The sequence below is a fragment of the Biomphalaria glabrata genome, chromosome 13 (genome assembly GCF_947242115.1).
Source record: "Biomphalaria glabrata chromosome 13, xgBioGlab47.1, whole genome shotgun sequence".
Taxonomy (NCBI): Eukaryota; Metazoa; Mollusca; class Gastropoda; family Planorbidae; genus Biomphalaria; species Biomphalaria glabrata.
In genome coordinates, this window is record NC_074723.1 from 8,106,723 (window position 1) to 8,133,283 (window position 26,561).

Below are 26,561 nucleotides of genomic sequence, written 5' to 3' on the forward strand. Positions count from 1 at the left end.
AAAAAACAGAAAAAAAAAAAAAAGCCACAGAAAAAGAAAAATTGCTAGAAAAATAAAAAGACATATTGGATCTATTCAAATTATCTTATCTTATCTTATATAATACAGACGTTACTTCAAAAAAGAATATGCCATGATTACGTCCTACGCGTCATGCATTTAGTCATGCATATTAACCAATGACTTAAATTCTGCCAAGTCACTGGTTTTCATGCTCTAATAGCACTAGGGAAGAAGGAGTATTTGTTAATTTGTTTATTAAAGTAAAACTATTTAAAGTATTGAGTGATTTATCAACTCTTTAATCTCATTTAAAAAGTAGAAAATATGTTTCCCTTGATTATCATAAATAAAGCAGAGAATATGTTTCCCTTTTCAGGTTGAAATCAAGAATTCATATTTCTTGCCTTTTTAGATATGAACATATTGTTATAAACCTGGTGGTGGCACAGATGGGGGTGGTGGTGTGTGTGTAGTCAGCCGACGCAAATCGCCCCAGGCCAGCGCTAGACGAGCGGTCAACCGTGACGAGTTACGACGATCGGCCGAGACAAGTGTCAACAAGAGAGTTCGGGAAGAATCGCCGACGTGAACAGAGCTCAGGGGCGTCACGAGAGTTGTAGTCATCTGACCACCTAGAAACGTCGAGCGGCGTTCTGTCCGGTTCGAGAAGGCCAGTAGGGACCCTATATAAAGAGCGGAGGTGTCGCAGTCAAGACGGTTCAGAAAGGAGGTTCACGACAAGAGTTCAGAACACGGTCGACTACAGCACAGTTCAGCGGTGTGGTTCTGTACGGAGCATTACGACGGTTCAGTGCGGAGTACTATCAAGTACAGTTGAGACGAACGGCGTCTTGATCTTGGTCTGTGATCGAGTCCGACACAACGAGCCCAAGTGTGTGAAGTCAGTCCTAAACTGTTGAACCCAGTGCAAGCCCGGAACGAGACGGAGAGGCCAGTGCAAGACTTGATACGGCGGAACGGTGTTATCGGAAAGATATTTGTTATCGCAGAGCTATTTGTACTGTTCTACGTGCTGCCAATTGTACAGTATTGGCTGTTATTTATGGACATTAAACCTTTACGTTATTTTGGAGCCCTGAGTTGTCAAGTTCTTTAAGTTGGTGGTGTATGGTGCAGTTTGCAGAAAGCCTGGATAGTGAGATTCGTAACAACTGGTGTCAGAAGTGGGATCGGATCGGAATCGGATTGGATCGGATCTACTATGGCTCGTCTGAAACGGCTGTACGAACTTGAATTTAGAGAACTGAAGGAAGAACTCCGTGATCGAGATCTGAAAACGAGCGGAAATAAAGAAACCTTACAAGCACGCCTCCGAGAGTGTATAGTTGAAGAAGAGGAAGATCCAGACACGTATCTGTTTGAAGTCGCACCAAATTTAAGAGAGTTCTTGCACCAACAGCTAGATGACTGGAAGGAAGAGTTGCGGGCTATGAATACGACATGGAAGAAGTCCAACGAAGAGATCTGTACCAAGCTTGAAAAGATGTATACCTCAGTGAAGGAAGTGACGAGCCCCGTGGTGAAAACGATGGACGTGGTGGAAGAAACCCTGTACGACCAAAGAGACTTTAAAGATAAAGGAGCTGCGCCATCGTTAAACAATGAACTACTAGCCACCCAAAGCTTTGAAGAAATATGGAGTGACAACGGCAATGCTGGTGAATGTGGTGCTGCCTGTGAATCTGAAAACAAGGAGTACACATCTGTGGAGCCGAAAGAGACAGATGAAGAGACAATGGGAGCTGCCCATAGTTCGAACGAATCTTGTGCTGAAGCTTTACCTGATATGAGCACCTCAAACAGCAAAACAGATCAAGAGAACGCTGATTCTGCCTACAAGCCTGTTGCCGAGGGACGCTTACATGATGAAAGCTACCAGCGAGGCTTGGACCCTACAGACGTTCGTCCAGATGCTAAGCTCAGCGAGAGAAGCCCTGGTGGTGATAATGAGTACCCATTGAAACCTGACAAAGCCGTTGAGAGACATATGCAAGTCGAGAGATATCAGCCAGGTCCGAACCTAACAAACGTTGGTCCAGCTGCCAAGACTGGAGAGGAAAGTCCTGATGGTGGTAAAGAGAATCCAAGGCAGTCTGACGTTGACATTGATGGACATTTGAAAGACGAAAGTAATCGACAAGGTCTGAAACCAACAAGTGATTGGCCCGATACTGAGACGAGAGAGAGAGGTCCTGATGGCGGTGAAGAAAGCCGAATGGAGCCTGAAGCCGAAGACGAGGGACCTTTGCACCTGGAGTGTTGCCAACCTGCCCCACGAGCATGCACTCCAGACAAGGCTGAAGATGATGATCTGTTCCACAATTCCCTGTCCTGTGGATTTGAATCCCATCCCAGTCCTTCTTCGCAAAGCCCTATGAAGCCACCTCTTTTGCCGACAATCTTGATAATCCCTGCCCTTACATCCTATACCTCTCCATGTGTCAATTGGCTGCCCTCAGTACCAAACGACAAGAGAGCTATGCAACTACAACGTCACTGCAACAAGAAGACGATCAACTGGAGGAAAAGAAGAAGGCGGCGTTTGCTTAGTCCAACGTGCATGGCGATGCTACCAAGAAATAACTGCAGCCACATGAAGACCAACTGGCGGAGAAGAAGAAGAAGGCTACTTTTGTTGAATGCAAGATGGATGACGATGCAACCTCGATATCACTGCAACCACATGAAGACCAACTGGCGGAGAAGAAGAAGAAGGCGACTTTTGCTGAGTGCAATATGGATGACCATGCGATCACGAGGTCGATACAACCAGACGAAGGCTAACTGGAGGAGAAGAAAACGTTTTCTAAGTTCCACGTGGATGGCGATGAAAGCACGATGGCGGGGCAACCAGGTCAAGGCAAACTGGCGAAGAAGAAGGAAGCGACCATTGCTGACTGCAACATGGATGACTCCGTCAAGCTCAAGAGGCAAGCCAACTGCCACCGATCGACCCCCACCTACAGCGATGAAACTTCACAGCCAATGCCATGATGTTGATTCTGTCCGGGACGGACAGATCTAAGGAGGGGGCAGTGTTATAAACCTGGTGGTGGCACAGATGGGGGTGGTGGTGTGTGTGTAGTCAGCCGACGCAAATCGCCCCAGGCCAGCGCTAGACGAGCGGTCAACCGTGACGAGTTACGACGATCGGCCGAGACAAGTGTCAACAAGAGAGTTCGGGAAGAATCGCCGACGTGAACAGAGCTCAGGGGCGTCACGAGAGTTGTAGTCATCTGACCACCTAGAAACGTCGAGCGGCGTTCTGTCCGGTTCGAGAAGGCCAGTAGGGACCCTATATAAAGAGCGGAGGTGTCGCAGTCAAGACGGTTCAGAAAGGAGGTTCACGACAAGAGTTCAGAACACGGTCGACTACAGCACAGTTCAGCGGTGTGGTTCTGTACGGAGCATTACGACGGTTCAGTGCGGAGTACTATCAAGTACAGTTGAGACGAACGGCGTCTTGATCTTGGTCTGTGATCGAGTCCGACACAACGAGCCCAAGTGTGTGAAGTCAGTCCTAAACTGTTGAACCCAGTGCAAGCCCGGAACGAGACGGAGAGGCCAGTGCAAGACTTGATACGGCGGAACGGTGTTATCGGAAAGATATTTGTTATCGCAGAGCTATTTGTACTGTTCTACGTGCTGCCAATTGTACAGTATTGGCTGTTATTTATGGACATTAAACCTTTACGTTATTTTGGAGCCCTGAGTTGTCAAGTTCTTTAAGTTGGTGGTGTATGGTGCAGTTTGCAGAGAGCCTGGATAGTGAGATTCGTAACAATATTATTATAAATCTAATCTATGATAGTGCGACCTGTGCAATAAATATTTTGGACTTTGAAATTTATACGCAATTCAGATTCAATCTTTTCATTTTAACACTCGGCAGATTATGTTAATGTTAAGACTATAGCTTTGACTTTAGAAAATAAAAATATAATTTTAATGGCTATAATGAATAAAATCAGAAGAGCAAAAACTTGATTATCAGTGGAAATGAGATGTCTTGTGAAAAAAAGTAAGTAACAAAGTAAATAAAACCCAGCGCATGGGCTATTGTTAGGGAAAAAAATTATATGAAGTATTGATGGACTGCAATGATGATGACTAGTTCAAATCAACCAGAAAAATGAGGGTTAATATTTTAAATAAACTAAGCAATATTTGCTTCGAAAGAAATTTGAAACCAAGTTTGAAGTCACCAAACAAACTGTGAAAAACCATTATGTGAGAAGGCAGAATCACCATTTCAACTTTGTTGCTGTGCTCTCGGCAATACATTTCAATATGTAATATTCTAAATCAGGGGTGGGAACATTACAGCCCGTGGGCCACATGCGGCTCGCCAAAGTAGTTTATTCGGCCTGCGGACAACTAAAAATTCAAGTGTGCCCACACATAATATTACACATATAAAAATGAAAATATATGTAGGCTTATACAAAAAATTAATTGTAAATATCTATAGAAATTAATGAAACTTTTGATTCTTATCACTTATAATGAAAAGTTCAAAGTAAACGAAGATTATTTTAAATGGCAATATTTTGAAACATTTAGGCCTAGTCAAAGACACAAGCCCAGGCCAGTATATATGAAGAACTGTGTGGCAAGTGTTTGGTTGCCTTATACAAGAAGGCAAGGGCAACAACTGCTGGAGACAGTGCTTTGACTGAGAAAAAGATCGATAACCGAACCGTAAACTCTTTACGGGAAAGTTTACACAAATCTGCATTGAATTCCAAACATGTGATTGCTTGTTTCACGTATATGTTCATTATAAAAGACATAGGGCCGACCAAAAGCATAGGTAAACTATGCGGCTGTTTAGAGCCAATGATCGCTGAGAGCCTCAAACAATTAGGTAGCCTACATATATTTTTTAATTTAGAGAAGAAATATCGAATCTAGTCCTCAGTGTTATCGATGAAGTACACAAGATGTTTTATAAGCTGCATAATTTTTGTTTGTCAATGTTAATTTATATTTTCTATTTTATTTGGGGACACAAAATTCACTTCGCCTAGGTCTTCCAATTAACTAAGGTTGGCTCTTAGTGGCAGTTCCGAAAAGTACTTGAAGATTTGGAAATTATACATTCCGTTTTCGGTAACACAGCACTATCTGCTTGTCTAGCATTGGAGGAATATGGAATCTCAAGGGAAAAAAATGTTACTAATATTTCTAATGAAGAATTTAAGACAGACTTCATGTTTATCATCGAATGCATTGCAATTTGTTGTTTGCACATGAAATGTATGTGCATCTTAAATACTTGCCCTGGATGTGGCAAAATATGCAGGTCAAAGGTGGGGCTGCGCAGCCACGGAAAATACTGCATTCCCCACTGATCTTCGGACTCGAAGACAAGCCTTATATATATTTTAAAGAGAAAATATCTGCTCTGAAATTTGATAACATTTTCTTTATAAGATCTACCTTATGTTCGTGTCTTTTCTGAATTAATGAACTATGACCCCAGTCGTTTACTTCTTTTGTACCCTCAATGTTGTCTTTATTTTTTTCCCTCAAACCAATATGGACTCTACGATACGGAATAAAGAGACTCGGAATACAAAAGACATTGACGGTGTACTTTATCACTGTGTGGTAAAGGTCGATAATTCTAGTAGCAGCTATAAAGGCCCCAAACATGGGAAAGGTTTCGGTAATAAACCTGAGGAAAAATGAGGAGCCGAAGCAGCATACAGTGCTATATCCTGGCAGAGCCTGCAAAGCTGCTGTTCCCAGACTGCATCGTTCCTTTGAACATATCAGCTGTTCATAATATACCTATTTTCAAATCATTTATCTCATTTGAATGAGATGATCTATAGTCACCTCGAGACTATAAGAAGCCAATAATCGCCGATAATAGTAAAATGGTGAAAACATTTCATACCACCCGTATTACGTAGAAGTAGTGTATTGATTATTTTTTGGGGAAATTTTGATTTAGAAATTGAAAATTATGACCGTAACATTTTTCAGTGCACTTTCTATGATAATTTTACATTCACCAGAATTTATATTGTCTTGACTGTCCAATAATTTATTTTCCGATGACCTAGGTTAATTTTTAATTCTCTTCCTTACTAATTTATTCTTTTGGAGATAGATCTATATAACATTTACTACGTTGTTTTCGCCGTAATTTCGATAGCATAGGTACTTCAGCACTAAACACTCAATCTATGTAAGAGTAGGCCCCTACACACTTACTGAGTTAAGCTAACATCGTACTTTAAATATAGGACTCGCAGCATGTCAAAAAATGGAATACACATATTTGGACCAAAACTAGCAGTGCATTTGTGTTAACAATATAAAATAAATATGTAAAACATAACTAAAGCAACTTTCTATAACACAATCGCTCTCTTAGTTGTGTTAAGTGGGTCGTGTGGGTATTATCTTTTAAAAATAGTATTTCTTTTGTTTTTTTTTTCACTTATTCTTACAGATTGCAAAGGGAAAAGATCGTCTATCGAGACGTAAAATGCCACAGAGATTCTTACAAATTATACTTTTTAAATTCAACGTAAAATTCTTTGACGTTCGCGCAAATCTAATATATAAACAAACTCGATTACATTGTGCAGGGCGGGTGGGCATTATATATTTTAAAAAAGATAGCGGGTGGTAGGCATAGCTTTTTTTTTTTTTTTTAGTTTAGAAACGACTGAATGACTGATAGACAGACTGACTGACAGACGGACTGACAGACGGACTGACAGACGGACTGACAGACGGACTGACGAAAGACATTTTATCAAGAACGCCTGGATAGGTAGGATTGATTAAGTTTAGGTTTTTAGATTTTTTTTTTAATTGACGTCAATGTCTAAGCATTTAGGTTCAGTTAGGAGGAAAAATGAGGAGCCGAAGCAGCATACAGTGCTATATCTTGGCAGAGCCTGCAAAGCTGCTGTTCCCAGACTGCATCGTTCCTTTGAACATATCAACTGTTCACATTGTTATGACTCTACATTACGCACTGTCATTTGGCGCGACATTGTGTACCAGAGGACACGATAGAGAACAGAGGAAGGAAGATGGCCGATGATTAGCGATGTAAACAAGAAGGCCTGAGATGTGATTCTACATTTGGTTCTAGATGTAGTTTATAATTGATTATTAAACGTTCTGTTTTATATCACTTTCGTTGAGGTTAATTGCTAAGTTATAGCAATTGGTGTCAGAAGTGGGATCCTCAACGAAAGTGGGAACAAGGTCTTGGCACACGACCGTTACAACATTTTCTTTTCGGATAACCCAACGTAAGTTTTGGTAGGCCAACGTGAGATAGATACTGGATGGCGTCAACAAAAACACTTGGTCAGCTTTCGTTGATAGAACTTAGACGAGAACTCAGATGCAGAGAGCTGAAGGTAAGCGGCAACAAAGAGACGCTCATGGAGCGTCTGAAGCAAAGCATCATAGATGAGGAACAGGATCCGGGCACCTAGTTATTCGAAATAGAACCCGATACGGGGGAGATTTGGAAATCGATGAAAGAAGAATTAGGTAACAAACTTGGCTCTATAGAATCCGTTGTGTTTGGATTGAAAAAGGATATGGACGATTACAAACAACAATTAAGAAAGAGGTCGCTGAATTAAGGTCCCAAATGGTGGGAGATGTTGATTCTAAAATTCAACAATTACGAAATGAAATGAAGGCGGAGCTGCAAAAGAAACAAGATGCGGGGGCCACTGTGACTGAAATGACGGGGAAGATTAAACCACCGGTGTTTGACGGCTCTGTGTCTAGGTCGGCGTATCGATTACAATTCGAGGCGGCGGCGCAAATCAACAGATGGGTTACCAAGGCAGACCAACTGGTCTCATGTTGGCACTCAGAGGAAAGACAGCCGAATTGTTACAGACTATGACGGATCGGACAGACTACGATGCCATGGTCAAAACAATGGAACTACGATACGGCAATGAACACCTGCAGGACGTTTTCAGGATGCAATTAAAGAATCGACAACAGAAAAACGGCATCGGCAACACAGGAACTTTTGGATGTTCTGGTCACAGATGCTTTCATAGATGGAGTGCGAGATTCGGAACTTAAGAAAGCCATCCGAATAAACGGAAAATCAACGAAGCCCTCATCTATGCCCTGTCCTACGAGGCGGCCGAAGTTTCAGCGAGCAACATACACTATTGTCGGACGTTAAATGTGGCGGAAGAGGAGTATCTGCCGAGGCTGATTCGAAGAATGGTGGAAAAGGCTTTAAATGAACGGGAACATTATCAGACCTCAAGGCGTAGTAAAAAGACTTTTCGTTGTTGGAATTGTAACACTCCAGGTCATTTACGGAGGAATTGTAACATGTTGTTCCAAGGCCAAGGCTGTAGGGAGCAAGAACTGGCAACCCAGAAAATTGAAACTCCGAGAATAAAGCGCGAACTGTTACCTATACTAGGACAGGTACGGCTTAATTTTGAAATAAGAAGTCAACCATTTAGTCATGATTTTCTGATCGCCAATGTTGTCGACGATTGCATCCTTGGTCTGGATTTTATGCAGGAATTCGGTTTATCTCTAAACATTGGAAGTGGAACTGTACAATATGGACACATAGTGTTCCCATTGCTTGATGATGGTGTGGAAGGCATTCAGGTCAGTAAACAGGTATCATACAAGGGACAAACTGAAGTGGAACAAACTGGAAGGCCATCTACATCCTAGAAGAGCGGAGATTGAAACATCAACCAATCATTGTTGTGGCTATACGGGTAGTTACAAGGAAAGTGTTGGTGGTGGCAGCGCCGTCGATGATCATAATGACAAATCAGATGCGTCTAGCTTTCAAGATAAAGAAAGTGGCAACCTTTTCAACGATAAGCGCAGACCCGAAAAGAAAACGCTAGATGAAGAAACTAGAGGAGTGACCTACAGGCAGAGTGAAACTATTGCTTTCGATGTCCTTGATATGAGTGCTTCAATGGGCATGACCAAACCAGACAACGTTGGGTCTGTGTCCAATACTCCTGTTTGGCTACCAGTACTAACTGCAGACAGAAATTTAATAAGAACTGTACGGGTGGCACCTCGAATGAACAATGCAAATACCAGAAAAACCATCAACAGTTCTGGACTTGACAAACGTGTGTACGTCTGCCTTCACAAAGCAGAGTAAAAGATGAATCAATTTCAGCGGAAACTGGACACTGATAATGTGGTTAATGGACATGTGTAGAAAGGCCTACCTTCTGGAGATGGCTGAAAATGACAGTGTGTTTATGACCTGGCCTCCAGTGAGACTATAACTTTCTTGCAAGAACTTCATCTGCACTGACAATTCTTCAGCTCTGTCGAAAATCTGGTCGTGTTCGGGACGAACATAACTAAGGAGGGGGCAGTGTTATGACTCTACATTGCGCACTGTCGTTGGCGCGACATTGTGTACCAGAGGACACGATAGAGAACATTAGCGATGTAAACAAGAAGGACTGAGATGTGATTCTACGTTTGGCTCTAGTTGTAGTTTATAATTGATTATTAAACGTTCTGTTTTATATCACTTTCGTTGAGGGTAATTGCTAAGTTATAACAATATTATACCTATTTTCAAATCATTTATCTCATTTCAATGAGATGATCTATAGTCACCTCGAGACTGAAGAAGCCAATAATCGCCGATAATAGTAAAATGGTGAAAACAATTCATACCACCCGTATTACGTAGAAGTAGTGAATTGATTATTTGTTTGGGAAATTTTGATTTAGAAATTGAAAATCATGACCTTAACATTTTTCAGTCTAAGTTACTAAAATAATTATCTGAGAAGTTTCCATGATTCTAGAACATCCGATTAAAAAAAGTATAAATTAGGGGAAAGTCAGTTAGACGGGTTCAGTTAGTTAGTCAGTTAGTCCTCGTTTAGTAATGGTTTGATAAAGTTTTTTATATCTCTATAATTTGAATTGAGAAGTTATTTGTATAAGAAAGTTGAAGACGTGTTATTAAAGAAGTTTGGAAGAAAATACAGAGATGTTTCTTCACTTCATTGAATTATCAAGTTTGATCATATAATCCCCGGCAAATGTGTTCATCACAGGCCTATGTACAAGACATTAAACGATTCCATTTTCGGGTAAATCAATACAAGTTTTGGTTTTTGTGAATCAACGTTTTAATACTGGATGGCGTCTAAGAAAACAGTCAACTGTTATTAGGCCTACAGGAACTTAAACATGAACTCACGTGTAGAGGAGGGCTGAAGGTGAGCGGCAACAAGGATACACTTATACTATACGTATACTATTGGATAACCAGATTTCATATGTTTAGAATACAATTGAAAAGTCGACAACAGAAGAGTGGAGAGACACTACAGGAATTAACTGCAGACATTAAGCGTCTTGCCCGTTTGGCGTATCCATTGGCAACACCAGAATTTTTGGATGTTATTGTTACAGATGCCTTCATAGATGGAGTGAGATATGCGGAACTTAAAAAGCTATCCGAATCAGCGGAAAACGGAAGCCCTTATCTACACTCTGTCCTACGAAGCGGCCAGAGATTCAGCGAAGGCCACTCAATACAGCCGGACGATAGATGCGCGGGAGGAGGACCCTACACAGCTGGTACGAAGCTGGTGGGGGAGGCTATAGACGAAAGACGAACCCAGGAATAGGATCTTGCACGGCTGGTCAGAAGGGTGGTGGAAGAGACTAGAGACGAACGGCTACCCTATATCAGACAAATAACCAAAACGTAAGGATTATAAAATAATAAGATAGAATGTTTAATAATAAAAAAGAAACTAAATCTAGAGCCACACTAATCACATCACAAGCGTCGTTATTTTCATCTCTAATCATCGGCCATCTTACTTCCACTATCCTCTCGTGTCCCTGCCCTGTGTCTCACGGTGCAACTTAGTCATAAAACAATATGAAATCACTAACTTTGATTGACATTTATGGGAGTTAATTGTTTTTTACAACGCACAGAGAGTTATTGAAGTTATTGAAAGGCCACTCTTTCCTTCAGTGATGTCTCGGTCGATACGATGGAGAGTCTTTGTGTCATTTCTGCATGCAGCTGCTTGTGCCTCTTGACCCATCTGCTTATTCCAATCCGGCTAATCTCGCCGACTTCGCTTTGATTTCAAATCTGCTTCCCTAGAGGCTTTTTTCCGCAAGGCTGCGATCCTGTGTTGCATGTTTTTAGTCAAGTCTATGTGTGGCATCTTTCCTCTGATCGATCAATTTCCATGCTCAGTCTTGTATCCACCGTTCCTTGTATGAACTTCGCCTCCTTCCGATGACGTCAACACAAAAAGTCCTAACTGAACCTAAATGCTTAGACATTGACGTCAATTAAAAAAAAATCTAAAAACCTAAACTTAATCAATCCTACCTATCCAGGCGTTCTTGATAAAATGTCTTTCGTCAGTCATGTCAGTCCGTCTATCAGTCAGTCTGTCTATCAGTCATTCAGTCGTATCTAAACTAAAAAAAAAAGCTATACCCACCACCCGCTATCTTTTTTTAAATATATAATGCCCACCCGCCCTGCATAATGTAATCCAGTTTGTTTATATATTAGATTTGCGCGAACGTCAAAGAATTTTTCTTTGAATTTAAAAAGTATAATTTGTAAGAATCTCTGTGGCATTTTACGTCTCGATAGACGATCTTTTCCCTTTGCAATCTGTAAGAATAAGTGAAAAAAAAAACAAAAGAAATACTATTTTTAAAAGATAATACCCACACGACCCACTTAACACAACTTAGAGAGCGATTGTGTTATAGAAAGTTGCTTTAGTTATGTTTTACATATTTATTTTATATTGTTAACACAAATGCACTGCTAGTTTTGGTCCAAATATGTGTATTCCATTTTTTGACATGCTGCGAGTCCTATATTTAAAGTACGATGTTGGCTTAACTCAGTAAGTGTGTAGGGGCCTACTCTTACATAGATTGAGTGTTTAGTGCTGAAGTACCTATGCTATCGAAATTACGGCGAAAACAACGTAGTAAATGTTATATAGATCTATCTCCAAAAGAATAAATTTGTAAGGAAGAGAATTAAAAATTAACCTAGGTCATCGGAAAATAAATTATTGGACAGTCAAGACAATATAAATTCTGGTGAATGTAAAATTATCATAGAAAGTGGACTGAAAAATGTTACGGTCATAATTTTCAATTTCTAAATCAAAATTTCCCCAAAAAATAATCAATACACTACTTCTACGTAATACGGGTGGTATGAAATGTTTTCACCATTTTACTATTATCGGCGATTATTGGCTTCTTATAGTCTCGAGGTGACTATAGATCATCTCATTCAAATGAGATAAATGATTTGAAAATAGGTATATTATGAACAGCTGATATGTTCAAAGGAACGATGCAGTCTGGGAACAGCAGCTTTGCAGGCTCTGCCAGGATATAGCACTGTATGCTGCTTCGGCTCCTCATTTTTCCTCAGGTTTATTACCGAAACCTTTCCCATGTTTGAGGCCTTTATAGCTGCTACTAGAATTATCGACCTTTACCACACAGTGATAAAATACACAGTCAATGTCTTTTGTATTCCGAGTCTCTTTATTCCGTATCGTAGAGTCCATATTGGTTTGAGGGAAAAAAAATAAAGACAACATTGGGGGTACAAAAGAAGTAAACGACTGGGGTCATAGTTCATTAATTCAAAAAAGACACGAACATAAGGTAGATCTTATAAAGAAAATGTTATCAAATTTCAGAGCAGATATTTTCTCTTTAAAATATATATAAGGCTTGTCTTCGAGTCCGAAGATCAGTGGGGAATGCAGTATTTTCCGTGGCTGCGCAGCCCCACCTTTGACCTGCATATTTTGCCACATCCAGGGCAAGCATAACCATTGTCCGCAGGTGGTCGAGTTAGAATTTCTTTTCGCCGTCTGCGTTTGTCCTCGGCAGCGGATTTTCCTTTGGTCTCAAATGTGTATCCCGCGGCCTTCGTGAGTGACCTCCAGCTGTCTCGTTCTGAGGCCGCATGCAACCACGAGCTCTCTTCTATGGAAAGTTCCAAGGAAAGTTGACGCCTAAGCTGGTCTTTGAAGCGTTTTCGTGGGGCGCCTCTTTTACGTCGACCACCTTTTAGCTCACCAAAAAAAGACTTCCTTTGGCATACGTTTGTCTCCCATGAAAAAATTCATGATTCGTCTTACTTTTTTTCCCTAACAAATCAAACGAATTACTTTTTAAATTTTCAGCTTTAGTTTTTTTTTTAATAGATCCAAAATCTATTTAAATAGATCTGGTTTAAAGTTGTCTCTCACACCATGATAAAGGTTCTAGAAAGACGGTAAAGTAGTTAATGAGCAGATCTTTGTGCTGCGTGTTTGCATGGTGCAAATTCTCATATAGAGAGACTACTCATTAAAAGCAAGCGTTTTGGTGTAGGGCTATCCGAGGGGCGCGGTGTCTAAGTGGTTAAATATTTGGCTTGCTGGGGTACTGGGCTCGAATCTTGCTTGGGGAAAGTAAAGCCAGTTGGTCGTTGTGCTGACCAAATGACACCATTCTCGTAAACCGTTGGCCAAAGAAACATATGACCTCAACATTATCTGCCCTAAAGATCGCAATGTATGAAAGGGGAACGATATACGGTGCACAGAATACGGAAATAAGTATTGTACTTTCATAAACAATACAATGTTGTTTTTTTCTGTTCGTTGTTTTAGTTGTTGTTGTTTTTTTCCCTATTTAGCACAAAGTATTTGGACAAAGTAATTTTATTTAGCACAAAGTAATTTTATTTAGCACAAAGTAATTTTATTTAGCACAAAGTAATTTTATTTAGCACAAAGTAATTTTATGTAGTTGGCAACAGTTGACTTTCAATATGAATCCTCTGCCTTTGTTTTAACTTGTCAATTTATTTCAAAATCTCTCTGACTTTAGGTTCCATTTAATCGCCACCTGTGTCTTTCTTACTGTATTGATTAAACGGGATATTAAAATGCAAGTGTAAACAAAGAGAAGATAACTGTGATGAACATGCAATATAATAATCCCCAAGCCACACGAAAACAAGGTTACAAGGACAGTTTGTGTGGAAACACAAACTTAAAATCGGCCCCCAAAGTGGTCCACCCAGGCAGGCTTCAATATTTTCAGAAAGAACATCCAAATGAAATTATATCAAAGACAAATGAGAGATAAGAATGGAGAAAGAAGGTTGACAGATCTTGTGTAGTGCCCCAATGGTGCTGCAGATCAAAGGATAGGTGCAAGTAAATGCAAAGTTAGATGTGAACCTGGCCTAATTAGTTACCGCTTCAGACCTTGTGGTCTATAGGGCAGATGATGTAAAGTTCATCTGTTTTTGTGGCCTACGGTTTACGAGGATGTCATGTAGCCAGCGCAACGACCAACCGTCTTTACTTTTCCCCAACTAATGTCAGGTACCCATTAGTGCTGGGTAGACTCAGAGGCGCCCAAGGAAGTTGAAAATCCCAGTCTTCGAACCCGGGACCCTCGGTTCGGAAGCTAAGCGCATTACCGAGCCTCTCCTGGTCTTCACTTAATGTAATTGTTTTGAAAATGCTTATTTTTTTAATTTTTTTTTTTAAAAGGAAACCTCAGAATTTGCGCTATTCAGTTTTAGCTTTATCATCATAGGAATCATTGGGTCTTAGGCCTCTTTTCTTTGCCTCTTTTTGGGGCTTTATGTGCCTCTTTTATGGGCCATCTTGCCTCTTTTGTGGGCTTTTTTAAAATATGTTTTTATTTGTAAGTTATCATAATTCACAAGTATTAAATCATAAACAATTGAAAAGTGATTAAACTAAAAATATAATAATAGTAATAGAAATATTATTTAATATCAAAGACATACTACCTACCATGCTTAAACTTATATTCGAATTCTCAAAAGAAATACAAAAAAAATTTAAGAAAATGGCTTTTTCTCTTTAAAAAACTGCTTGAATAACTGATTTAAAAAATGAGACTTTTCGCTTTCAGGAAAAACAAAAGTAGCCGTTGCATCAGAACTTTGAATGGTCTAAAATATTGTGATGTCGGATTTTGAATATCTTTTCTAGTTTACGAGATCTAAACGGGACAGACGGACAGACGGACAGAAATTTCGCACAAAACTAATAGCGTCTTTTCCCCTTTCGGGGGCCGCTAAAAACGCATGCAGTTAAATTGCTTCGTAAACAAATTTGAACGAATTTTATCCTAAGGTCATGTTAACCACACTTTTATGTCAGTCAATATTTAGTATGGCTGGATATGATCACTTCCTTTTGTCCAAGAGTCTCAGACGATACAACGGAAAAAGGAGATCAGTGACCTGCTCATTATGTCACTATGGACGCCAGCGCTTACTCTTTGTAATGTTCTCACTCTGTGTCATACACGTATGGCGATAGATGAGTCTGCATTTGCCTACAGAGGCGAACTTCGTGACGGAGGGAGGGAGCTTACGATATGGAGATTCTTTTGTCGCCGTCTACAAATATGCAGGACCGCCGTCACACATTGTAATGTACCGTCATAAATGACAAAAAATTCCGCTATAGACTTGAATATAGTGTGGTAGACTTTTAGACCTTGTGGTCTCTAGGGCAGCTGATGTAACGATCATCTGTTTCTGTGGCCTATGGTTAACCGGAGTGTCACGTGGCCAGCACAACGACCATCCGCCTTTACTAAATCCAAATTATGTCAGTATTTTAGATGGGTGGACTCAGAGGCCCCCAAAGATCCCAAAAATTAAAAATCCTAGTCTTTACCAGGATTCGAACCTAGTGCACCCGGTACGGAAGCCAAACGCTTTACCGCTCAACCACCGCGCTTCCAGTGATTCTAAGAGTGAAAAGATAATATATTAGCGGAACAATAATTACCGTCTTTGCAAATACATTTGGAAAACAGAAATCCAGTAAAACCTTGTGACTTCTCTCTTTGCACTAAGCATTGACTAAAACACTTTTGCTCTAAGACAAACAAAACAAAATCGTTATGTCTGAGTGTCAAATCGATATTGTTTGTTGTTAGAGAAAACGAAAGACACAAATATCGAAGAGTAAAATTGCATTTCTAAGGATACTGGGGGAATGTAAAAAAAAAAAAACAACTTGAGTACGATTCGTTCAGCCCCCTTTCCAATGGCGTCTCTTACGTAAACACTGTGTTATTTCATAATAATTTAATTTCAGGGCTGTATTAAAGTAGATCAAGTGGTACTCTTATGTCTGGCCTAAAAAAAAGGGAAATTCGAGTTAGCATTTACAAGATTGATCGCTGCTGATGATTACCTAACCAAGATGTGGAAGGTGTGGCTAAGAGTGGCATTAATCCCTTGACTAGCCACTATGGCATCTGAAGTTCAAATCCTGACCTGAGGAGACTTCCTGTTTTCTGAGAGGCAGCACGAAAGCTTTCTCCAAGATCTCCCAAATCCCCACAAAAGAGAATCTGGGATCTGGAATTGCCGCGAATGGGCCGTAGCACAATGGAAGCTGCCAAATAAGTGGCATCAGTTCTCTGAAATTAATTGGGGAAAGGTAAAGGCGGTTGGTCGTTGTGCTAGCCACACGACACCCTCCTTAACCGTGGGCCACAGGAACAGGAACAATTATTTAAGGGGACTAAATTTAGCCGTATCTGTGAATACAGAAGTATTAGATTCCCTTGTTGCTATTAAACATAATAATGAATAACCAGTAATTAATTGTCTAATTGGTTACTTTTTAAAAAACTGATTCATGTCTTGTCCATATCGATGAATAATTGAGAGAATGGGTGTGGGAGAAATAAATTATTCACACTTATTACCAGACGGACAGACAGACAGAGTGAGCTGATATAAGCTTTATAAAATATTTTTAAAAAACGTATCCAAGGCAAACAACTTCGCATTTAGAACTACAACACTAAAGAATGTAGAAGTTATTTCTTTTTTTCGATATCAAACAAACAATTAATTGACTAATTGGTTAATTTGTTAATTGATTCATGGTTTGTTAAGTACAATAAATAAATGCTGAAAATTTTAACTTCATCCGACAATGTTTGTGGGAGAAATGATGTGAACAATTATTTAAAGGAACCAAATCCTAGATGTTTAGCCATATCCCTGAATGCTGTAGGATTAATTTCCATTCTTGGTATCAAACAAAAAAATAAATTACTACTAGTTAATAGACTAATTGATTAATTTTTTTTTATTGATTCATGTCTTCTCTATGCCAATGAATATTTGTGTTAAGTTTCAACTTGATCCCAGAATAGGTGTGGGAGAAATAACGCATACAAACCTTTTACCAGACAAAGTGAGTTCATATAAGCTTTGCAAAATATTATGAAATATATGCAGTGTTCAATATAATTCCTACACAATATAGCTCATTCCCATAGACGATATATCCTAATTTAAAAAAAAAACAACTTTTCTCCATAATGTTTATAAAAGAGAGGAACTATTATTCTCTAGATATAACCATAGACATAACTGAAACATAACCAAGATATAACATAGATAGGGCCTATAACCTAGACATAACTGAGACATAACCTAGATATAACATAGATAGGGTCTATAACCTAGAAATACCTAGCATAGATATAACCTAGATATAACTTAACATTAGATATGAATATTCATGTATTTAATAACTTCAGAAAATACAAAACAATACTTAAAAAAAAAAAAAGCTTTTAGAATCTATTATGTACAGTCGTGTAATTTAGCTTGAATCAGTCATGTAGATACATTTGAAATAGATTTAGATAAAATATAATACATTTGTGCGATTACAAATATTCTCACCAACTGTTTTTGTTTTGCGCAATTTCACACATTTAGGTTTCTCAATACGCTATGATACAATCACTTATCTGGAACAGTTGGATAGGGGTAAGAGTGTATCTGAGTGATCGCTTTTTAAATGTATTTATTTTTAAAAAGTGAGCGACTGAACTCGAGGGTTAAGGCCACCTCGGACTCTTCAAGCCAACGCGGTAACTGCGTATGAAAATATGTTTTATAGCTATTTATAGTTATTTTAAAAATGTCTTTGCACAAACAATAAAGGGGGCTAATTCAGCTTTACCACCTCATCAATCAAGTAAAATTTCTTTCCCTTGTTCGAGATACTAAACAAAATAATAATTACCAATAGTTAATTAATAATTAATAATAATTAATTAGTTTTTTATTATTTGATTCTTGTTTTGGCATGTAAAAGAAATAATTGCAAAATTTCAGCTTGATCCGAGATTGGGTAATGGTAGAAATAACGTGTACAAACTTTTTTTACCAGACAGACAGACAAACAGAGTTGATACAAGATTTGTAAAAAATGAAAGCAATTTTCCTTTCGCTGTAGGCTAAGATTTGTCTTCAATCTTTCCGTGCTAGGCAGAGCTAGGAACTCCATGTTTTGAGATACTAAGGCTTTAATTTTATTAAAATAGTTTGGGAAATCTTGAGTTTAAATCTCTGCGTTTGGATGTCTTGATGTATGGTATAGGAGTACAAAGTAAAGGCAATGTCTTCCATTCCGAAGATTAAGGACGAGTGCAGTGTTTCACATGACTACGCAAACCCAGTTACGAGTACTTACGACCTGCATATTTTGATTATCTTTCCTCAATTCGTTCAGATAAAGCTGTTGTCCGCTGGCGGTTTATTTAAATAATAACAGGTGTAAATGACGTAACAAAATATACAGCACGCAACTTGGTCTGCGCAGCAGTACATTTAATACTGCACTCTTGCTTATTCTTGAACATTCTTGAACAATGAGTGATTAGTTAATGTTGTGAAAGAATCTAGTACAATATATTATCTACACATACAAGCTTCCATTGCTTTTCAATTATGAAAACGCTAAACTATGGTTCTTTTATAATAAGGTAGGCCAGTAGGCTCGAACCCAGACCTATAGAGCACGCAGAGTTTTGAACTGACGTAAACCATAAAGCTGACACAATTAACGCTGGAGTTGCACAGGGTGGCGCAGTCAGCGTAGCTTGTGATCCCTTTGGCTGTGGCCAACGCTAGTGGAACTTTGTTGTTCTGAAAGCCGCTGGTAAGCGTCCATGTAAACACAGAGGCTTCAAGCGCATTCACTTTACAAGGTCCTGGGAAAAGAGAATTCAAACACACATTTAAAGATATCGTTTTTAACAGTTAAATAATTATTTTTTTTTTAAATTACCTAAGGGAGGAGTGGTGGCTGATCAAGTTGAAACTTTGCTCAATTATTCATTGTTACTAAGATAAAATTTAAAAAAACAAGAATCAATCCAAAAAATTAAATAAAACAAATAAGTTAATTTAACAGTGGTAGTTAATTAATTTTGTTTAAAATCGAAAAGGCGAAATAAATCTGACAATACTGAGAGCTAATATCATATATGGCCGTAAAAGTGGAGATATTCCAGGTTATCCTTTCATACCTTGCGATCTACAGTGCAGATGATGTAAATGTCATCTGTTCTGTGGTCCACGGTTGAGGGTGTCATGTGGCCAGCACAACGACCAACCGCCTTTACTTTTGACCAACTAATGTCAGGTACCCATTCAAGCTGTGTGGACTCAGCACCCTAAAGATCCCAAATTAAAAATCCCAGGATTCAAACCCGGAACCCCCGGTCTGGAAGCCAAGCGCTTTACCAGTCAGCCATCGCACCTCCAGCATAGATTAAAGAAATATATATATAATAATATATATATACATAATATACATAATATTATACATAATATAAAGACTACACATAAAAGTAAATCAGCTGATAATCAGACAGTTGACAAAGCAAAGCAGCAGTATTCCAACAGTTATGCATGATTGATTAATAGAACTACTCAGTCGCTCAACTCCATTACGTTGATTAAAACAATTAAAACACTCAATCATCCTGACTTGTTGAATCTTTCAGTTATAGAGTGCCCTGTTTAAGAGCTCCATAAAACGTCAACCCAGCGCAAATAGAAAGCAACAATGCGATGAAAACGATCTAAGGGAGATAAATTTTAAAGACAGTAATCTCCTCTTTGTTTAAGAACAGGTTTACATCCTTTAACCCAGTAATGCCCAACCTAATTAGACCTACGGTCAATTTAATTTCCGGCACTCGTGTCGCGGGCCACAAGACCGAAAATGTACAAAAATGAAATGAAATTTGCCTGAAACAATTTTATTAGAAACCTGTGGATTTATTACTTATATTCTTTAATGGGATCTCTGAAAGTTATCTTTTTTTTACGCTACTATATATAACTTCATTTCTGTACTTCTGCTGTGAGCAACATTGTAGCTGACCTACTAGCGACTCATTTTCTTGTCTCTTTTTAGTAAATATTTCCAACGATCCTCCAATCTCTAGGCGTAATATATTCGCGGCTCCAACCAAAAATGACGGCATTTTTGTTTGATAAAGGCCGTGTATATGTTGTTGTTTTATTTAAACAGCCACACTTTCTTTATAAAACAAACATGTTGGCTTATTATCATGTTCCCCAAAAAAGTAAAGATCCGTTCACTTGTCCTGCTAGATTCTAAATTGATAGTCCACTTGTAATTTCTTCGGCTCTCCCGTTTTATAAACGTATAAATGTTAAAGGTCATAGTATCAATCCATTGGAGAAAAAAATGAGGACCCTAAACCTTTTGTTGGAAAGGGGGGGGGGGATTTTTTACACTTGTGCCGACATTTTGGCGGGCTGGATGAAAACAAGTCGCGGGCCTTATGTGGACCGCAGGCCGTATTCTGGGTATCACTGCTTTAAGCTATAAAAATGTAAAAGGAAAACAAGAAAATGCGATATGGAACAATGTTGAAGCGATGCAATGTAAACCTAAAGAAAAACGTATTAAAAAAATAAGAAGAACGGATAGATTGTAGGACTGAACAGCAGCATAAGTAAAATATAAAAAAATCTAAAGGGGAAATACTCTCTCTTTGAAACTATATTTACCAATAATGTAGTAGTTATTTCCCTTATTCGATATTAAACAAAATAATTAATTATCAATAATTAATTGAATAATTAAGTATTTTTGTTTATTGATTCATGTTTTGTTAGGTACAATAAATAATTGTTTAAAGTATCAACTTGATCGGAAAATGCGTGAGGGAGAAATAGCGTTAACAATTATTTAAGGGGACTAAACCCAACCCTTGTTGCTATAAACAAAATAATTAATTACCAGTAATTAATTGTCTAGTTTGTTAAATTTGTATTGATTCATGTCTTGTCTATGCCAATAAATAAATGTGCGAAGTTTCAACTTGATCCGAGAATGGGTGTGGGAGAAATATCGCGTACACACTTTTCACCAGACGTACAGATAGACAGAGTGAGTTGGTATAAGCTTTGTGAAAACAAATAACAAGGACATCATCATTACAATAACAAACAAAATATAAAAGAATACTTTATTAAAGATTTATATATGTGGGGAAAACTGCAAATTACAGCAATATATCTCAATACTGTAAGTTGTATTTCCCCATTTTTTTTATGTCAACCAGAATTTATTAAGCACCACTAATTAATTAATTGAATGGTTAATGTTTTGATTGATTCGTGCTTTTAGTAGTTTTTACTATGTCAATAAATAGTTGTGTAAAATTTTTAAAAATGCTGAAAAAAAAAATATCGTAAACCTTTGAACATGAAGAAATGTTCAACACTTCCTGTATTCTCTACACCAGATACACCAATAAGTAATCAAAGATGAAAATCGGTAATATCAACCTAATAACTTGAGAAATAAGACAGCCTGGAACTAACCTGTACACGATTGAAGGATAAACACTATCGATAGGACTAGGCTCTCCTTCATGTTGTGTATCCTCTTCTTGCGTGAAATGTCTTCTAAGGGAAATAATCGAGTTAATTAATTTTTTAAACAGAAGGGGGAAAAAATACAATGATTGAAAATTATTTTATAATAATGATTTTCCATGAGAGGTTCAACGATTCGTAAAGGCAAACGAGTGGGCCAATGTAGATCATCAATGATCGATGAATTAATGGATTAATTAAACATATAATCGATAAGAAGTGCACAGCTTCAACAATATGTATAAATGAAGTTAAATAAAAAAAAAAAAGGCTTACACAATCTCACCTTTCGTAGTCTACATCTCCGAATCTCTACGTCTATAGACTCCCATGGATCAGAGAAGAGAGTGGAAGAGAGAATTGTCTATGGAAGAAGAGAATGAACGCGGAGTAGATGAACTAGTTGCGCTCCATTGACATATTCTGTACTCCGGTCGGTATAATGCCAACGTTTGAACGGAACACTGATTGGTCTAAGTTTATAACACTGTTCGAGGTGACGAAGTCTCTGCATTTTAAATCGGAAATTTTTTTTTATTGCTTTTTTTTATTGGCTTTTTTATGTAACGTTAGCTTTTGTTTGTTTTCAGTGTCAAATCACGTGATCGAGAGAGCACCAATAGGATGAAACGGTAAAGTGGAGTTATGTAAGTAATGTCAGGACCTGCTTAATGTTTTAAGTGAAGTAAGGGGAAGTAATCTACTAAACCAAAAATCAACTCAGTTCTACAGACCTATGTAAATTATACCTAGAAACGAAGCACCAATGACCATATTTCATATCTTATGATCTATAATAGATCCAATCATCCAATCACGACACAAAAATGAAAGCTGAAACATCGTTTTGTTTTGTAAAGTTGCTATAAAGTTGTTGTTTTTTTTAAACCTAATCTATGTAACATATAATATACACAATATAAAATATTATTTATCCTGATCCAGGTGCAGTGGTAATAAAGGCCTAGGTAATTAATATATCTAAATGTGCAATCTAAAAACATAAGATGATTCAAATCAAAAGGTTTTGATTATTTAGATCTAGGATTGTGTAAACATTATCTCAACGGAAGCTAAAAGGGAATGGCTTTGTTTCATTTTGTTATGTCTGTATTTAATATTCTATTCTATTTAAAATCCTCAAAATGGGATTGCATTATTTCTAAACTTGGAAAACTAAAAACTTTTCAAAGACCAAAAACAAAAGCGATTTTCCAAGATTCGGCTTGAAAAAGAGTTACCTACATAACGCTCGGAAACGAATTTGTCTTCCATCTAGGTATAATAGATATATAGGTCCGTGGTCAAAAACCCTTTCGTGTTCATTTGTTTGTAGTTTTTTTTTTTTTTTTTAAATCCAATAGTCGACATTTTTCTAACACATATTTTCCATATTAAAGTTATGGACGTAGACCTGTAATAGTAACCCGAGAGCTCCATGTTCTGTCAAGCAGAGTTGACGCTAATTTATAAGATACAAAATAAAACGTTTTAATCCAAAGTAAAACGTTCTCAAAGCAGAATGACTCATTTTTACCTTAATACAAATGTATAACTTACAGGGTAAAATGGTTTTATTAAAATATTTAAAAAACTGAACTTTTGCTCTCGCTAAATTTATTGATCAAAAGATTTTCATTTCTTTCTTTTTTTTTCTTCCTGTTTTCTTTGGGTTTTTTTTTTTTGTTAGTGCTTCTATTTAATGTTGTTATTTTTTGTTGCTGTTCTTGATTTGTTTTTTTTTCTTTCTTACTGTCGATGTTGTATCTGTTATTTTTTCATGTTGTTGTTGCTATGTTTGTGTTTATGTCGTCGTTGCTTTTATTGATCACACATTCTTCTGGTCAATGTTTTAATTCTTTTAAAACTTCTCATTATTATCAATAGTAGATGAAATTTAATTTCTTTCAATACAATGAACAGTCAGTGGCGTAGCTAGGAATATGCCATCATTTGCGGGCCGGGGCGGGGGGCTTGACCTCTTTTGGACCCTGCATTTTGCGTGATATTTAATATTTCATGTAAAAAACAATTTTGATTTTCAAATTCTCCCCCCTCCCCCCACCCAAGCTACGCCTCTGTGAACAGTAATATCTTTCCTTCATTGGTGTCTCACTCAGACAAACTTTAAAAAAACAATTTTGTCCTTCAATTATTTGAAAATGAAGAGGTCCGGTGGCTAAGTGGTAAAGCACTTGGCTTCCGAACTGGGATCCCGGGGTTGAATCCTGCTGAAGACTGGGATTTTTGAAATTTCGTTTTTTTTTTTTTTCAACAAAACAATCATACAGTAATTTTCAGTCCTGATTGCTCTGGTCGTCGGCTCCTGATTGTTCCTCGGGGTTGATTCCTGAAGCCAGTCATAGCTAATGAACCTCTCCTCCCCAAGGCTTTATAATAAAAGAGTAACTATATAATATACAGAGCAAGAATTGAAGATATATAGTCTATGATGAAGGCCAATATCTAGATCCTAGATTTTAACAAAATTATTTTCAATGCCAGACGATGACGTCAACAAAATACGACTTCCGCTTCAACTATACAATGGCGCAGATCTGCGCAAAGCAGCTGCTGCTAAGAACCAGAAGCTAGTCCTTTTTAACATCTTTACGTAAAAGGTTAATGAACAAATATATAATCCATCTAGATCTAGATCTATGTTATCCATGATACGAAGGAAATAATACTGCATCTTAACCTTGTTTAAGGTAGACACAAAGATAAAGGCACATTCCTCGTTCCATATGCTAGGACAAATTTGTACATATATTAAATACTCCTTCCTCCCTAGTGCTATTAGGGCATGGAATGGTTTGCCTGAGCTAGCCAGGAAACCAGTGATTTGGCAGAATTTAAGTCATTGGTTAATATGCATGACTAAATGCATGACGCGTTGGACGTAATCATCTTCTTTTTTGAAGTAACGTCTGTACTATATAAGATAAGATAGACAACAGTCCGATTTCTGGAACATGATTCATTCAACATCATTCAATATGTCTTTCGTTAGTTTTTACAGTACATTATTATTATATCTGTAGTGTATCAGTGTAGATCTATGTATAGTCTATAGATTTAGATCTATCATCTCAGAATGTTTATCAACTTTAAGAATAAAATGATTTCTCAAAACCAAAATCATGTCCATTGAACCGTTCGTTCACGCTTTATAATTGACAGAATTAGCTCTAGATCTAGATGATTAGAAAATTCGATTTTCATATTTACAACGATCTTGCATTATTGTCTAATCGATACTGCTCAACTCATAGCATAAAAAAATGTGCTTCCGAGAGGCTAGGCCTACTTATAAAAATATGCACTCTACTTAAAACGTTTTTTTTCTTTGAATGTGTGAAAGGCTATTTTTACTGCTCAAGATTGAAACAACATTTCTCTATCGGTGCTGTGCGCTGCCAGGGAGGTGCGTCGTGCTGACGACAGGACGCGAAGGCCGAGACTTTTTTTTATTCAAGGGAAAAAAAATTATCTTATCTTATAAATTATATCTTATAAAATACAGACGTTATTTAAAAAAAAAAAAAGAAGATGATTACGTGATTACCCGTGTTCCTGGGTCGATCTAGTCATGCATGTTAATCAATGACTTCAATTCTGCCAAGTGATTGGTTTTCCTTGTCGTTATAGACTGCCTAATTGTGTAGTACGTGCTCTGGACTGTAGTCTGTGATCTTGATGATCCTGGGTTCAAACCCTGCCCTTTGCCTTCCACCGTCGTCCTTTGTGAGTTTTTTGGCTAAGATGTAATTATCTTCAAATCTAAACTTATACTTGAGTAAATATTACTTTATTACTCATTTTTAACAGCCCCAGAAAGGGTAAAAGATGCTATTAGTTTTATGTGGAATGTCTGTTGGTTCGTCACGTTTAGATCTCGTAAAACTAGAAAAGATAGTGAAAATCCGACATCATAATATTTTAGACCATTCAAAGTTCTGATGCAACGGCTACTTTGTTCTTTTCTGTAAGCGAAAAAACTAATTTTTTAAATCACATTATGCAAGCAGTTTTTTTTTTCATAAAAATACACCACTTTTACAACTATTAACTACCGGTAATAATAGTAACAAACATGGGAGGCTCTTTGATATCGTCGATAATTGTTTACCATATTTTCAACACATTTATTCCAATGGTTTTAGATTTTGTCAAAAAAAAATTTTTTTTTTCACATTTGTATTGCTATGTTAAGTAAGTTCTGTTATACTTACTTCTACATTTAAAAAAAAAATGTTTTCTTTCTTTTAATTTAGTATCCATATAAGTTGGACATAATTTAAAACAACAATAATAAGTAGTTTTTCATATTATTGCGTGAACGGCAGTGCTGCACCATGAATATAGAACCCTTAACTAAAGGAATTATTTTTTTTACGGAGATGTTTTTTTCTTGAGGATTTAAATAAGAGATTGACCCTTTACAAAACGATATCAATTAGATATTCATTATAAGACATCAGTTAGGCCAGATCAGGGGCGGACTGGCTATATGGGCATTTGGGCGAATGCCCGGAGTGCCGGTACCCTAATGGGCCGGTAGGGCCACCGAAATTGCCTGATCGAAGTCACTATGGCACATATCAAGTTGTTAAAGGTTTTATAATATTCTTATTAAATATTATTTTTATAAAAGGCCCTCTGAGCGTCGTGTTTAAAAAATCTGTCACAGACATTACAGTGTAAT

At 37.7% G+C, this 26,561-nt stretch overlaps 1 protein-coding gene across 10 annotated transcripts in view; it reads left to right on the top strand.

The window, feature by feature from the left end:
• Window positions 1-26,561, top strand: part of LOC106056084 (uncharacterized) — a 96,426-nt gene that overhangs the window by 59,213 nt on the left and 10,652 nt on the right. For 2 of the 10 annotated variants that reach the window (XM_013212672.2, XM_013212673.2), the window contains exons 1-2: window positions 24,372-24,474; window positions 25,505-25,600. The gene's annotated coding sequence lies outside the window, so the exon portion shown is untranslated. Of the gene's footprint in view, window positions 1-22,443; window positions 22,501-24,365; window positions 24,565-25,504; window positions 25,621-26,561 lie in introns of those variants that run through there. The other 8 variants (XM_056007624.1, XM_056007627.1, XM_056007625.1 and 5 more) reach the window with 7 other exon arrangements.